We start from the raw sequence: 15,792 nt of genomic DNA on the forward strand, positions 1-15,792 counted from the left end.
AAGCAAAGAGAGTGTAAACATAAGTAAATGCATCAAAATAAAAAACATTAATGCCCATGTTTGCTTGTCGGGTTAAACAGCTCCTGCTGCGGCTTCCTGCTTTGCTAAGCTTCACAGCCACGACCACTACAAACATCCCCTCCACAGAAATCTCATTTTATAACAAAGATTAGTCATTCTCTGTTTTTCTGAAGTTTAAAAGGGAAAACAAGCAATTTTCTAATAGGCCTCTGTGCTGCGGGACTTCACTTCTGTGTTTGTCTTCCCTGAGAGCGATAAATCACCAGCAGTCCTCCCTCCACATCGGCCTTCCTCAGGCTACACTAAACAAATACTGCAGCTGTGGAACCTTCAAAGCACTATGTTCTGGGATTTTTATCAAAACTGAGAAAAATGCTTCGGATATTGCACTTTTTTTTCCTCCAAGACTCTGTGGACATGTTATCTTAGGGCACCACTGGGTGCAGAGCTGAGTGGTTGGACTTGTCCATGACAGGGGCTGGACAGGGGGTAGGAAAAGCTCATTAGTCAGGGAATATGGAGTGATGTCAGCCAAAGACTGTGACAGAAGAGCTTGGTTTTATACTTTCAGTCAGTTAATTGGTACTAAAAGTATGTTTGCGATGTGTTTTGCAGTATTAACAAGAATGCATTTAAATCTGATCCATAATATGTGATGTAAAATTTTACTGATATGATTCTGTGTGTAAAAGCAGCATTTTTGCTTTTGTTTTTGATGTCCAATCAAAGCAGTAATGTCCTTCATGTATCTCAGACCAAGTTAATGTTAGGCTTCTTTGTATTGCATACAGCTGTTTTGAGTGAATCAAAATCCATCATGAATCAATTATTACTCAAAATTTCATGCAGTGGAAATAATGTGGACACTACAGACAAAGTTCCAAGTGTTTTGTTTCTGTTGTCGTCAGATTTATTGTACTGGATTTAAGCTCTGAGAGCCGTCGACAAGATGCTCTGCTGTGTGTGTACTTGAAGTTCAGACTGTTTAGAGCCAGGTGCTTTTGCATCATTCACTCAGTGTTTTCATGCTGTAATTGCATGTATGTGAAACAGTTTTCAATATCCCCAACCCATTTTGCAACATTAGATGTAAGTCAGATACCCTACAAACAAAAAAACAGCTCCACTGTGTGTTTTTGTGTTGATCTTTCTTCAAGGCAGGGAGGGCAATCAATTCTTGATTCCCTGTTTAACACTTATTGAAATTCTCTTCACTTCTTCACTTTTTGAAAGCAGTAAATGAAGGATAAAAGGTCCCTGAGCTAAAATAGACTCATCCAATCACAACGATCTGCCTGGTTTACCAAACAACCAAGTCAGAGTAAATCCACTGGTGCACACTCAGACTGTCAAAGCAAAAGTCACGCAACATTTTGGTTTTGGCTTTTAGTGCAAGAAGACTTTTGGCCAAAATTTATCCAGTATTTGTGGTACACAGGAAGGACACATGGCACAACACATGGCTGTAAAATGAATGACAAACCCGCTGACTTTGACTTGATGATGATTTATCTTTTTAGCCAATGTTTACATGCCGCTGAAGCCATCAGCCAGTTCTTTATCTATCTTCCATCTGTGCCCTGTTGCAGTTTAACTCTGTCCTCCCTCGTCCATCAACAGACACTGGCTTCGTATGCAGCCACATCGCAGGATAGCTGGAGTACTGAGTGACGGTGTCACACGTTTCCTATCTCAATGATGACTCACTCCTTATTCACGTTGTCTGTACTTGGGTGTAAAACCTCAAACCTCTTGACTCCTGACCTGACTCCGCTCATTACGATGGGTTGTGTTTAGTCAAGTTAGGTATGATCTGTTGTCGACAGTGTATTTCGTTTTGAAAATCAACCACATAATTAAATGCGGGTTCAAAGCCTGATGTCCTGTCCGGCCCAATCTGTTTTGTGTAAATTGATTCATGGTTGCTCCGGTATCCAGCAAATAGAAGTCTTGTGTTTCTGATCCAGTGGACTCCAAAATGCCAGAGCCAACTGTAGCTGGAACACAACAAAGCAGCGCCAGTATGAGATGACACATTAACATGACTTGACTCAGATCCAGTGCAGTGACAGAGTAGAGGTGGACTGGATGTTGATGTGAGGTGATTTGGCTGTAACCATAGAATATGTGCCCAAGGGCCAAAACACACCACATGCATCTCCAGTCAAGCTCTGTCACTTCCCTAAATCTGAGTCAATTCAAGGTAATATGTCAACTCGACTCCGACTGACGCCGCTCTGTTGTTGTCCGGGTGCGTCCATGCTTCAGCAAGTCGGAGCCAGAATCATCCATGTGGATGTGGATCCATGTGCGGCTTGCTTTTATTCTGTTTAAGGTGCATGTGACAAAGATGAGACAAACATAAGACTTGTTGCTCTCTCCAGCTGAATAAAAAATCTGAATCTTCAAACATACACCAAAATAAAATATGTCGCCAGAGTAAAGCCCTAAAGGGTATATTTACTGTCAAAACACAAGTAAAGTCAGGGTTTACCGCTCTGAACCAAACCGGACTTCCTGGTGGATAGGCACCATCGGTTGCTCATTATTGCAGAATTCTCAGAAGTATTAAACATTTTGCTTTCTCCTGTAGTTACCGATGGGGACTTAGATCAAGAGATCTAAGATGAGAGATATGTTATTATTTTCTTGTTGTTGTTTTAGTTAAAATTTTCCGTTTGTAGTTCAGTGAAATGTTCTGTGATGTGTGTCACAAAAGGTAATGAAAGCACAGAGAGGAATGGCTGTGTGAGGAGACACCGTCCCCACAGATTTGGATTTGCATTTCATAGAGGAGTCAGAAGATGGGAGCTTCAGCATGAATACAAGATCAAACAGAAGGATCTGGTAAAATATCAGACACAAAAGTGTGTGTCTCTTCAGTGTGTAAGACCAAACAGTAAACAAAGTAAGGAGATAAAAATGAACCTATCAGTTGACTTCTTCTTTGTATTTTATGTGTGGTCAAACATCCCTTAAGTCTAACTCAGAGTAATGTAGTCCCTGTTCTTTATTTGAGCTACCCGTAGTCTTAAAGACAGTCTTTTTTAAGTTAACAATTCCAAGCTTTAAGGGAACAAAATATCAATTATCTCACATTTGTATTGTGGAAGTGTATTTTCATGCTTTGAGTCCCACAGACCCAGGCGCTGTAGACAGATGATTTCCCTCTGTCTGCTTCTGTCCACCACACCATGTGTCTCATTAGAAGGAAATGGTATTGCACTGTGTCAACTGATCAGTGATCCTGCTGCCCAATTAGAGGTATGGAACAAGAAGCCAACACAACCTGAACCAAAGCTAACCCCTCAGGGAGAAAAAGAGACACAGGACATTCAGAGAGGTCTGCTTTCAACCGTTTGAGCTGCAAGACCAAATACGACATACGTTTTCTGTTGTTGATTGGCCAGAAGGTGTCTTGTCGAGAAGCAGGTAGAATAGGGGAATTACACAGCCTACACTGCTTGTTTTTGCAAAGTATCTTTGGAGCTGATGGGCAGAAAGACAGGCAGAGAACAAAAAGACAGAGACAGAGCCCCCACAGAGGCTTTGAGGAGGTAAAGGGAAAGGCATTTTCTTTGTAATTCTTTGACTCTCTGCTGTATAAATGGTTTCCTGGGTGGACGGTGGAGTACTGGAGTCAAGCTAAAGGCAGACCAAAGACAGGCCCCACTTATCCAGACGAGAGGTAATAGGTAGGTTGGATTTAGGGGTGTAACACTACACAAAAGTTACGCTCCGTTTTTGGTTTGGTACAGGGGGTAAAAAGAAACAGTATTTATTTTCTTTTATTACGCCTGGTTTGCTATTCTGTGTTGACACACTACACCATGGTGGCCATCACAGTCACAGTCACAGTCAGCGTTACATACTTCTACATTCATGTGTTCTGCGGTCTCTAAAAGACACAGGGCAGCGTCCTGGATCTAATTTGCACAGCAATTTTGAGCATAAGTTATATTCAAGCATCTTCGCGTTGCTTTTTTTTTCAAACAGTAACTAAGTAAAGGAAGACAAAGGGGCAGACATCAGAGAAGTAAAGTACTGCTGATTCCGTATTTGCATAAAAATGAAACCACTCAGATGACCAATAACAGAGCTTGTGTGTTACATACAGGAAGAGGTGCACAACAGCTATTTGTGTATGTCTCCAGGTAGGTACAAGGGCATTCCAGTCCTGTAAAATAGTTGGTAACATTTTATTTGAATGTGTGCACTGTAAAAAAACAAACTCTTATCAAGAGTTTTTGTCTAATTTTGAGTAAAAAATGCCTTATTATCCTCAACATGAGCCACGATTAACTTATCAGATCAGAAAACCGTCTTGTATTAAGTTATATAAAGACAAAAAAGTAGGTCTGAATTGCTTGTGACAAGCAAAAAAAAAAATAAAAAAATCTGCCAGTGGAACAAAAAAATTGCTAGAAAATGTGCTTGAAACTAGAATAGTATCTTAATACAAGTAACTTTTTCTTTTGTTCCATTGTCAGTTTTTTTTTTCACTGTTCTGGACATTGTTTTGGACAAGTCAGGTGAATGTGGCTCATATCAAGTCTAAAAAGACATTTTCTACTGAAAATAAAACAAAAACACTTGATCAGACTTCATTTATTTTGCAGTGTATGCTTAAAACTGACTGACCACTTCAAATGATACATTATAAAATCAAATACCAATCACTCTATGGCCTCAATTCAAAGCAGAATTATAAACCAAGCGTCAGGAAATAAAGAACTTTTACATAGAGTCTGAAGTGAAGCATCATCAGCTCAGGCTTGTAGGCCTCCTCAGGTTTCCTTTTTTTATTTTGACATTTTAAATAAAAATATAATAAAATAATATTTTTTTAAAACAATAAAACAGATTAGTAAACAGAGTAATGCAGGATCTGAAATAAACCACCTTCACTTTGCCAAGTGCAGGCAGATTTTCTGTGTGACTCGCCCATTCAGAGAGCTATTTGTCACATAATGTTTGTACCTGAATAAACACTGCGCTGAATTTTACCCTGTTTTGATGCTGTTGCCCCCTCTCCTCCTGCTGTTCTGCAGGTGCTCTGTCACACATGCAAACACACACGGACACCATGCCCCATGGCTTACGACACTGGATGTTTAATAACTGCACTAAAAGCCAGGTTTTTTGGGATTAAGACTTAATGACATGCCTCTCAGCTAAGGGTTCATGTTTAATCTGTTTTCTAGGCTTTTTAGGCTTGGTATGTGTTTTTCCCACGGGATGACATGATCTACACTGCCCTGAGCAAACTCTCTGCTCTGTACAATGCCTCCACTTCTGTAAGAATACATGTGCCTTTACACACCCTGGTTGGACCCACTATGCTCAAAAGACTGCAGAACTTTGAAACAAAAACAGAAGTTTTGTAGACTTGCTGCCCCCTCTTACACACACACACACACACACACACACACACACACACACACACACACACACACACACACACACACACACACACACACACACACACACACACACACACACACACACACACACTTGTCACCTCACACTCAATCGCTATAAACCCATATGTGCCATAAGCTACCTGCCTCTGATTCAATGCTGTAATAGTTGTAACACTTCTGATTTCTTCTGATCCTGATTGCACAGAGGGATAATGTCTCTGTTAAGCATAGCTGGCATTATAACAGGCTCTAAAGTGAACCGAATTAGATTCATTCACCACTTGCCCTTGCAGGCCGAGGAGCTTTGCATGATGACAACATGTGAAATAGGGAAAGCTGTTATATGATAATTATTGTAGTGGTTCCCACTGACACATTTGAATCACTTGATAGCAAGTGCTGCTAAGAATGATTTATGAGAGAAAAAAAGTCACCTTATCATCATGTTAATGCTTCATGCCTCAGGTTTCATGCCCACTTTGCCGGCTGAAAGCTAGACAGATTGAAGCAATGCACTGTACTGAGGCCACAGCAAACCAAATGTCAGTCACTTTCAGTTATTGTTGGAAACATTAGCACCCCATGTGTGACAAGAAAAATACTTCTCTTAATTTTAGCCATTGTATTTTTTAATTTTGAAGCGGATTATGAAAAACTCAACAAAGACAGAAGAGGAGCACTGTTGTTGACCATTAGGTAATATACGCTTCAAAACAATGAAGCGATTTGCTTCCCTAAAATACGAACGTTAGCTTTCACTTTACATTTATACAATTTGTTCCCATCACTTAAATACGGCAGACAATTGAGGCAACTGGATAAATGTAGGTATAACCAATATGAGCTGTAGGGTAAAGCTGTGCTATCTCATCCTGCAGCCACTCAAATGGTCTTTAAATGTATGCAAAAATCACTGATAAACACAGACTTAAGTGTTCTGCACCTCAGTTTAGGAGCATTTAGCTCTTTCACATGCTTTGTAGTTCAGACAATATGTATTAAAGCACATTTGTGAAATTATTTAGTGAGCCACACCCTTAGTTTCTACATTCGAACAAAAATACTTCTTACTTTTTTAAACATAGGCACCTGCTTTTCTAATCTGCCCTCTCAAAATGAAATACAAGCAATGGCTTCAACTCTTTTTCTCAAAAGTTTAAAACTTTCATTCTTTAACACGTCACAGCCTTCACATTTGGTCTCTCTTTTTTGTTCATTCAAAATTTATAATTCTAAGTGTGCTGTTGACCATGGAAACACAGTCTTAAAACTCTACCATGTTAGCACAATAACATGAGTTCATACTTGCCTTCTGTTTCAGGTCTTTGCTAAACAAGGAGTATGCTGAAGGCTGTCTTAAAGCTATCTGCTTTAATTAATACACAAAACTGTGGAAAATAAAATAATAAAACCAATATTTTTGAAATGACCTTCATCAGAGGACCTATTAAAACATAGCTCTACATTATCAGCCTTGTAGTGTCATTCAGTAAAATTCTGAAGCAGCTGGGATAACCTTTGTTCATTTAATCCATCATGTTATCTACTCCATCTCTTCCTCATCTGCTCTTCCATTCTTGTTTTCAATAAATAGACCCGCCTATTTCTCTTTTATTCTTGTGCTCTTTTATCATATTCAGTCATTCACTCTCATCCATCAGCCCTGGCAGGCACAGACGAGCTCAGCTGGGGAGAGGCAACGGCCATTTCCTCCAATAACCCATTTCCATGCCAACGCTGAGGTAAATCAGCCTGTGTTCATTTTGCTCCACCTGGTGTGTGCACGTGTGCGTGTGTGTCAGTGTGTGTTTGTGTATCTTTGTGAGTTATCAGATCTTGCAAGAGATGATTGTAATTTGACAAATATTAACATCTGCTCATAAACAGAGGCCAGGTCACACCACCCGACTGCACACTTTGTTATCCGTGTCTGTCGACTAATATTTAGATTAGGAATAATGAGAAAGACACAGCGGTCAGTCTGTGTGGGGTGATGTGATTATACTGTGAGATATAAATTTACAGGAACTGCTCTGCAGATAGCTACCTGCCAAGCCCATCCCTCAAGACTGGGCTGTGTGTGGTTTCCTTTTGTTCGTCATGATGGTCTCCTTGTCCTGTAGACCTATGCAACCCAATCATTACCTTTGCAATATCTTTATGATGAACTTAGGGATTTTGGAATTTAAAATTTACGCTAAAATCTTAAATTTCTACTCTGCTGAAAAAAAAAAAACCCAAAACAAACAACCCTGGCCCCTGCCTCATAGAACGTGAGATATAAACCATTTTAAAGATGCTTCAGCCTGACATGTCAGCAATAAATCTGTCCCCACGAAGGAGCTGAGGAGTGGGTCAGAATTTTAAGTGAGAAGATACAAACAATAAATAAGCGAGCAACAATTTTTGAAGAGACTGTCGGGTGGTCACAACGTACTAGTATTGTTAATTAAGTTAGGAATTAGATACAATTAGAGACATGGACATTGCTATTAAAAGGCAAATTGTAATACCTTGTAGCTAAGTGGTTGGTAGTCGGGGTTAGTTGTGATTCTTTCATCATGCTGTTTGCGACCTCTTGTAATACAAAAGATGAGGAAGATGAAGCAGCAGGATAAAAAAGGCACAGTAACAGGCTCACTAGCCGGTCTATACCCGAGTTTGTGGCTTCTACTTTAGCACAGATTAAGCTCACAGACATGACAAATGATTGCTGTAACCACTCCTCTCGCCACAGTTTTAGGCAATAGCAGGCGTGTTAGAAGGCTATGTCAGACCAAAACAACTTAACAAAAAACCAAAAAAAACTGAAGTTATAGCAGTGCTATCTGTGTCTCATTGTGCTGACTCTGATGAGACCAAGGAAGGATGTCGACAGCAGCACTGGATTCAAAGAGACTTATCTTTTAAACCTTATCATACTACTTGGGAAATACCACATACATAAATCCAGATGGGCTGAAAAAATCCCACGCTTTCTACAACTCAAACTGGAAAATGATTGTTACTTTGGGACTCTGACAGGACTTAAGAATCAGAAGGCAATTAAAACATTGCAGATATGTGAAGCCTTAAATTACGTGTATGATTTATGAATTTCTAGTTTGATACCCCTGCACTGGGTTTGTCTCTCTGTTGCTTTATGTGTATTGTAAATAGTACTGTATATATGTACATATGTTGTGTGTTGTGTTTTGTGCTGTGTTGTGAATATCAAAATAAATAAAAATTTTGAAAAAAAAAAAAAAAAAAAAAAAAGGAAGGATGCCAAGGAAGATGGCGCCTGTGTTGGCACGTCGTCTGTTTCGCTCCCTAAGGCTATGTCCACACGTAGCGGGTATTTGGGAAACAGCATATTTTATACGTCCACACGAAACCGCAGCTATACGTCATTAAAAACGATGTTGTTTGAAAACTGCGGCAAAAGTGAAGATTTTGAAAACTCCAGTTTCATGGTTTCTGTGGACGCTGGTAAACGGAGTTTTCGGTTCTCAAACGTCACAGCTGAATGACGGGGGCTCATTCTGATTGGCTGGCATGGGTTTTACTTTACGTCAGGAAAACACTGCCCATTACGGGTTTGGCGTGCATGGAGCTGCACTCACCTGCGGATTTACCCGCTGCGCGTGGACGAGAGTATTTTTTTAAAATAGCCTAAACCGGGATGCTACATGTGGACATGGCCTAAATGTAGTGTTTGCTGTTGCCCTGTTTCGACTGCTTCATGCCTGCCGAGATGTGTTTGCTATTAACATGTGATCGCCAAACTCTTAAAAATAAGAGCTTCATCAGAGATCCCATTGCTGTCGGAACACTTATCATATGACTTAAAAACATTTTCTCCGTGTTGGCGGACGTGCCCGATCACCTGCGCCCACAGCCCTGTGAGTCTCCCTGGAGGGAGCGCCGCCAAAAGCCTCTATCAGCCAGCTCTCATCACCGACGCCGACCGCCTTGCCTACTTCCCCTCCACCGAGAAAAGTGCACCAGAAGGCTTGGGAAACGAGTCGGTGTGCTTGTCCGACTCAAGGCTTACCTGAGAGCTTCTTCTTCGGCTGATTCACGCTCTGGAGCTGTTCGTCCTGTCCTGCTTTTAAACCACCGTTGGATCCGGACCATCTCCCCAGAGCCTTCTCCGCTGCTGCTGTCACCGGTGACCGGCTCTCCTTCCGCGGCAGTGCTGTCACCATCATGCCGGCGTCCTCGCCGCAGCGCTCACCTGGGCAACCTCGGCCAGCTGGGACGTGCTGCGTAGTCAGCCGGCTGGGAGCGAAACCTCTGCACGACTCGGCTCAATGCCAGGTCAGTAACGAACAAAACTTTTTTCTTCTTCACCACCCACAAACTGGACATAATGTGTGTGACAGAAATGTGGATCAATGCTTGTGACTTTACTCCTTTCTCCGAACTCCTTCCTCCTAATTGTTCCTTCCTTAGCACGCCCCGCACAACGGGCAGCGGCGGCGGCGGCGTGGCCACTGTGTTTAAATCCGTGCTTAAGTGCTATTTTCCTCGCAAAGAGCTTCTCCAGCTCCGAGCTTCGACTCTTCGAACTGAAACCGCCTTCCCCCGTCCTCTGCGTTGTTGTTTATCGTCTGTTTATAGACGATTTTGCTGGTTTTCTGTGTGGGATTGTGGTGAATAATGACCACATTTTAATCTGCGGTGATTTTAATATTGGTCAGAGACTTTTTAAGCCTGATTGACTCTTTGATTTTATCCAGTGGGTATCTGACCCAACGGGGCACAGCTTCGATCTCATCCCATCTTATGGTTTATCTGTATCTATCAGTGAAATATGTGCTACCATGTATTTCTGATCATCTGCCTGTTCTGTTTACCTTGACACTGCCATGTCCAGTGGATAAACCACTTTCCTGTGAAAGTTCCAGGTTGACGATAAGCGTGGTGTCAGTGTGGCTGAGATTTTAAATGTTTTCAACTCCACGTGTAGGCTACAGAGATCTTGGACTGTATTGCTCCTCTCAGGCTTATCCGTCCAAAAGCATGTCCACAGCCTTGGTTAAATGAGTCAACACGCACTCTTCAACGTGCTTGCAGATGTGCTGAGAGGAAATGGAAAAAAAGACAAACTCACTGTATCTCGCCAAATTCTCCATGGCTGCCTGTCTGACTATCAAAGAGCTGTCAAAGCTGCAAAAACAGCTTACTTCTCCACTCTAGTGGCAAACGATAGCCATAAGCCACAAGTGTTATTCAGTGTTCTGAACTCTCTTGTAGACCCCAGTGATGTCCCTCCTCTTTTAACAACTCCTACAGTGTGTAATGACTTTTAACAGTTTTTCATCAGTAAGGTTGCTGCCCTCAGGCCAGCTCGCACAAGTGAAGGGCCTTCTTTAGACATTGCTCCTGCTCTACACTCTACCACCTTCGACCAGTTTGAGCCTCTGACCCTCTGTCAACTCTCTGATTTAGATCAGCATTTGCGTCCAACTAACTGCTCCTCTGACACAGTTCCTCCCTGTCTTCTTAGAGAAGTCTTTGACATAGTTGGAGCTAATGTTCTGTAGCTGATCATGTCCCTATAGCTCTGAAACACGCTGTTGTCAAACCCTTACTTAAAAAGAAAAATCTTGATCCCTCTGACTTCTTTAATTTCAGGCCTATATCACAGCTCCTGTTTTTATCAAAGGTACTAGAGAAAGCAGTGTGTGTCCAGCTGCAGTAGTTCTTATCTAAGCACAACATTTATTTATTTATTTATTTGATATTTATTTAACAGGGACGATACATACAACATTGCCACAGGAAATGAAAAAATGTGATGCATATAAGACGTCTAGCTTCAGCTAATTTGCAGTGTTTGTGCCTGGTCAGGCTTTAGAATAGAATAAAATCTACAAAATACGACAGAAATGCAATAATAAAAATACAGTGAGTAGTACAGTGGATACAATGAACAAGTACTATAAATAAATAAACACAGTTGCAGTAAATTACAGGTTAAAACACAAGTTAAATTTAACACAACATTAGCAAAGTGCTATACTGATAGTTACTTGTAAGAAATTAATGCTTACATTTCTGCTGCTGCTTAAGCCAGTGTTTAACTTTCACACTAAACTTCTTTAGTTCTGTTTGGGATTTAATTTCTGATGGTAAGGATTTTCATAGGTACGTACCTTGCACTGAGAGGGATGATTGTCCAAATGTTGTCCTGCACCTTTGGATTTTACAGTCTTGCTTTGTTATGCTCCTTGTCATTGTCTTACACCTGCCTGTCTTTTCAAAGATCTGAGACATCACTTGTGGGGCCAGTCCATTTGGGCACTTAAAAAAACTTTCAGGGAGGAGAACTTTATAAAATTGGAAAAAGTCAACAAATTATTTTTTCATTGATTTTGCAGTGGTGCCATTTTTTGCTGCTTCTGGTCGAACATTTTCAAAGCTTGTTTATAAAGTGAAAATAGAGGTCTGGTAGCTGAGTCCATGGCCTGGCCCCAGGCAGTGATGCAACAGGACAAATTTGAAAGAACCAAGGCATGCAGATATAAATGAGCTGCCTTAAAAGAGAGACATGACCTGATAAGCCTGAAGCAGTTCAGACTAATTTTTACAGTTTTAGAAAGCTTCTTCATATGTGCATCAAACTTAAGTTGAGGATCTAAAGTTATACCTAAATACTTAAACTCATTTACCACCTCTTTTTTTTGTATCAATAGTGATGTGATTTTTTTCAGGGACTTTCTTTTTTATTGAAAAACACATTCATACTGTTTTTTTGTAATTAAGTGTTAAGTGGTTCCTTTGTAGTCATTCTGAAAAAGTAACCATCTGTCTGCTAAAGATCTCTGAAGCCTGATAGGGGTTCTTTGTTGAAACATAAAACACTGTATCATCAGCACACGACTGACTTTCAGTGTCTGTACAAATAGTAGGAATCCATGAAAAGTTTCAGTCTGGCTTTAGACCCCGACACAGCACGGAAACTGCACTGCTGAGAGTTTTTAATGATTCGCTTTTAGCTGTTTACTCTGGTAGTCCTGCTGTTTTGATGCTCCTAGACCTGTCTGCTGCTTTTGACACTGTTGACCATGGAATTCTTCTTCAGCGTCTTGAGCACTATGTAGGCATCACAGGCTCTGCCCTCTGCTGGTTCAGGTCTTACCTGGCAGAGCGGACATTCTCTGTCAGGTTAGGCCACATTTCCTCAGATATGGCTTCACTGACCTGTGGAGTCTCTCAAGGATCCATCCTCGGTCCTATTCTTTTTTTTCTGTACATGTTGCCACTTGGGGATGCCTTTCAGAAGCATAAAAATCCTTTCATTGTTTTGCTGATGATGTCCAAATATACATGCCGCTAAGGTCTCTAGGCCAGGACACTGTGCAGGCATTTTTCGATTGCCTCAGTGATCTTAAGGCTTGGATGAGGTCTTCTGACCAACTGCTACTTGAGGTCCTCAAAACCAGACTTAAGTCAAGAGGTGAGAGGGGCTTTGCAGCGGCTGCCCCTAGACTGTGGAATAGTCTACCCGTCCATATAAGAGCCTCCCAGACCATAGAGATTTCTAAATCTTCCTTAAAGGCCCAGTTTTTCTCCCTGGCGTTTCATCAAAGAACTCGTACAAATCACAGGCACCTTAGTTTTTAGTTTTTAAATTTTTTACTGTTTTATTACGATGTTTTTCTACTTATATTGTTTTAATTGTTACATTTATTCATTTATTTCTATGTTTTGTGTACAGGGGTTTGATCGACTGCTGTCTTCTTGTTGGTGCTCTATGAATAGACTTGACTTGACTTGACTTGGCCACACTCTGTGTAAACAGGCGCTTCAGGATGATGTGGGAGATCACGCCTTAAATCTGGTTCATCTGGGAGGAGTGTGACCACAGGCTGTACTGGTCAGTGGGGTTAGGGTGCTGCAGGGGGCAATTGTGCTCAAGTATGGCACAAGGTAAGCCACACTGTTTCAGGTAATGTATTCTGCAATGACCCCAATTGTAAGACAACCCTCCTCTTTTTGAGACCAATCTCCAGAAAAAAGACTTTGATAACCAAAATAAACTATTTTTTATTGGAATTCAGAGAAAATCATTGGAATAATCATTCATTTCTGGCTTTGGGATCTGTGTTTCAAATGCAGTTGTGATGACAGCTCTGGTAATGGGCATGCCTTTGTTATGTATCTTAAACTCACACACGTTCCTGTCAGTCTCTTGGAAACGTCCATATTTTTGAGAATCAGGACAAGCTTTTTCTTTGCAGTTCGCATTTTTTGAACAGTCTTTTTGGACATTACGCGATCTTTGGATATTACACTCTGTAACCCCATGTTTTTTTTCTCTGCGTGACAGTTGTTTAACGCCTCTGCTACATTAACCATCATTACCTCAAAATTAAAATCAGAACTCCGCCTCAGTTGTCTGTTAACTCATCTAGCTTTTGGTCCACTTTCTCTGGACAAACAGCTCCTGTCACTGCGTCTCTGCTGTAAGTGACACATCACCGCAGCCCCAGTGAGGTCACTGGCTTTAAAAAAAGCTGGAGCCCTCTGCTGTTGCAGTTGTGTAGAGACCCTAGACAACTATCAGCACGTGTCAATGGTTAGACCCATATTAAAAATTAAACCCCCCCTTTTTCAGAAAAAAAACCCTCGGCCTATATCAGTGGCATCACAATACATTCATATTTCATACCAAGGAAAAAAAGTTTTGCCAGGTAAAGACAAATGTTTTGGTATCTTATTCTTAACTCTGCATCCACTTATACCTCTATAATGCCACACAAAAAGGTGATGGATTGCAGTTGTTTCTTGTTTGTATTAGTACTAGTGTTTGTTTGTAGTTAAAATAAATGTTTTTATGTATTTGGCCCATCTCACTTCATGGAATCATACCTCTAAGTCATTTGATCTCCCGGGCTTCAGCCCTGAAATAGAGCCTGCTAATGATGGCTATGGTGGAGGGCCTGCAGGCAGCCCATGGAGAGACTTCAAGCAGTCACTTAGTTTACAGAGCATGTGTGTTTGTGTTCAAGACTGTGTCTATCTAAGTGTGCAGGTGTTCCTGCGTATGTATGGTACACCTATTTTTGATCCTGTCATCCCTCTCCAATACCGCCCACAAGCATCCCCAAAGGCTGTGAGGTTAAACACACAGTAAGCAACACACTAAAGCTCTGAGCACACGGTTTCACAGAAGACTTTCTGCAAAGGAGCAAACACTTTACTTTTTCAAATCTCAAATCCCTTTATCTTTCTGTGTGTGTGTGTGTGTGCACAAATGTATGTGTGTGTGATGTGTGATCCCCACTGTATAACAGTAACTAACCGCCAACCACCAACCCTCCCACCTGTTTACTCTTTGTTGTTGGCAACATCTGCCAAAAAACGATTGAAACTGAGTTTGAAGCCCAACAGAGAGGCAGTTAAGGCATGTTTCTGTCTCTCACTCTATAAGCTCAGCTTGTTTTTAACCTGCTCCGCATCCAGCTCAAATTGATTCTGCAGATGTGGCCCCCTGTGATTGTTTGGTTCTCTAACAGAGGAAAACAAAAGTAAAGACCAGCAACTTCTTGTTTCTCTTGTGCACACGAGTGTAAGAGAATCCCCTCGTTAACCAAACAAACCATGTTTGCTCTTGGACACCCTCTGAGACTGGACCACCTCGATACACAGTTTTTCCCAACTCATTTCTCTCATTCTTACTCGTTTGCACCACAGTGGTACTTAACGTATCAGCATACACATCCTCTGATATTGACCTGTTACAGATTACATACACAAACCTCTAATATGCTCTCAGCTAGCTTGCAATAACTAACCGGCAGCCCCAGTTTTGGCAAAGCAACCAGGGAGTGAATGAAAGACAGATGAATTGTCAAAGCAACTATTGCACTACAGCAAGACTAAAAAGGTGAACTCTTCTGTGACGACAAACTGAAACACCAGAGAATGGTTAAAAATGTCTGTGTAAGCAATCAACATGATGAAAACAGCTAATAACCAGGTTAATTGTGACACTATGTGGTAAACTGGAGAGTTTTAGGACACTGCACCAACATTCAGGGGGGTTGGTGATGGCAGGGGAACAAAGTCCTCCCTGAGGTTGACTCCTGGCGTTCCCCAAAGGGAATGAATGAGGTAATAGTGCAGCACAAAAAGAGGACTTGGAGGTGTGTAATGTGCAGTGTTAGGGTTCATTTAGCGAAGCTTGGATAGGGACAGAATGTGATTCTCATAATGGTTTAAAAGTTAGTGAATAATCAACTGGATATTAAACCATTTTTAAGGGTTAACTTTGAGTCTGAATTACATGCATGCACAAAGAGCAGGGCTGGGTATTGCCAAGAACTTCGCAATTCGATTTGATGTTGATTGAAAT

General features: G+C 41.2%; 1 long non-coding RNA gene across 1 annotated transcript in view; it reads left to right on the forward strand.

Annotated features, from left to right (window-relative positions):
• The first annotated feature begins 9,034 nt into the window (after positions 1-9,034).
• Positions 9,035-15,792, forward strand: part of LOC141786567 (uncharacterized) — a 104,044-nt gene continuing 97,286 nt past the window's right edge. Inside the window, exon 1 of the long non-coding RNA XR_012597845.1 lies at positions 9,035-9,746. This is a non-coding gene — a long non-coding RNA (uncharacterized LOC141786567). The remainder of the gene's footprint in view (positions 9,747-15,792) is intronic.

The sequence above is a fragment of the Halichoeres trimaculatus genome, unplaced genomic scaffold, assembly GCF_033239565.1.
Source record: "Halichoeres trimaculatus isolate MK-OKI-2021-1 unplaced genomic scaffold, fHalTri1.1 fHalTri1_scaffold_2, whole genome shotgun sequence".
Taxonomy (NCBI): domain Eukaryota; kingdom Metazoa; phylum Chordata; class Actinopteri; order Labriformes; family Labridae; genus Halichoeres; species Halichoeres trimaculatus.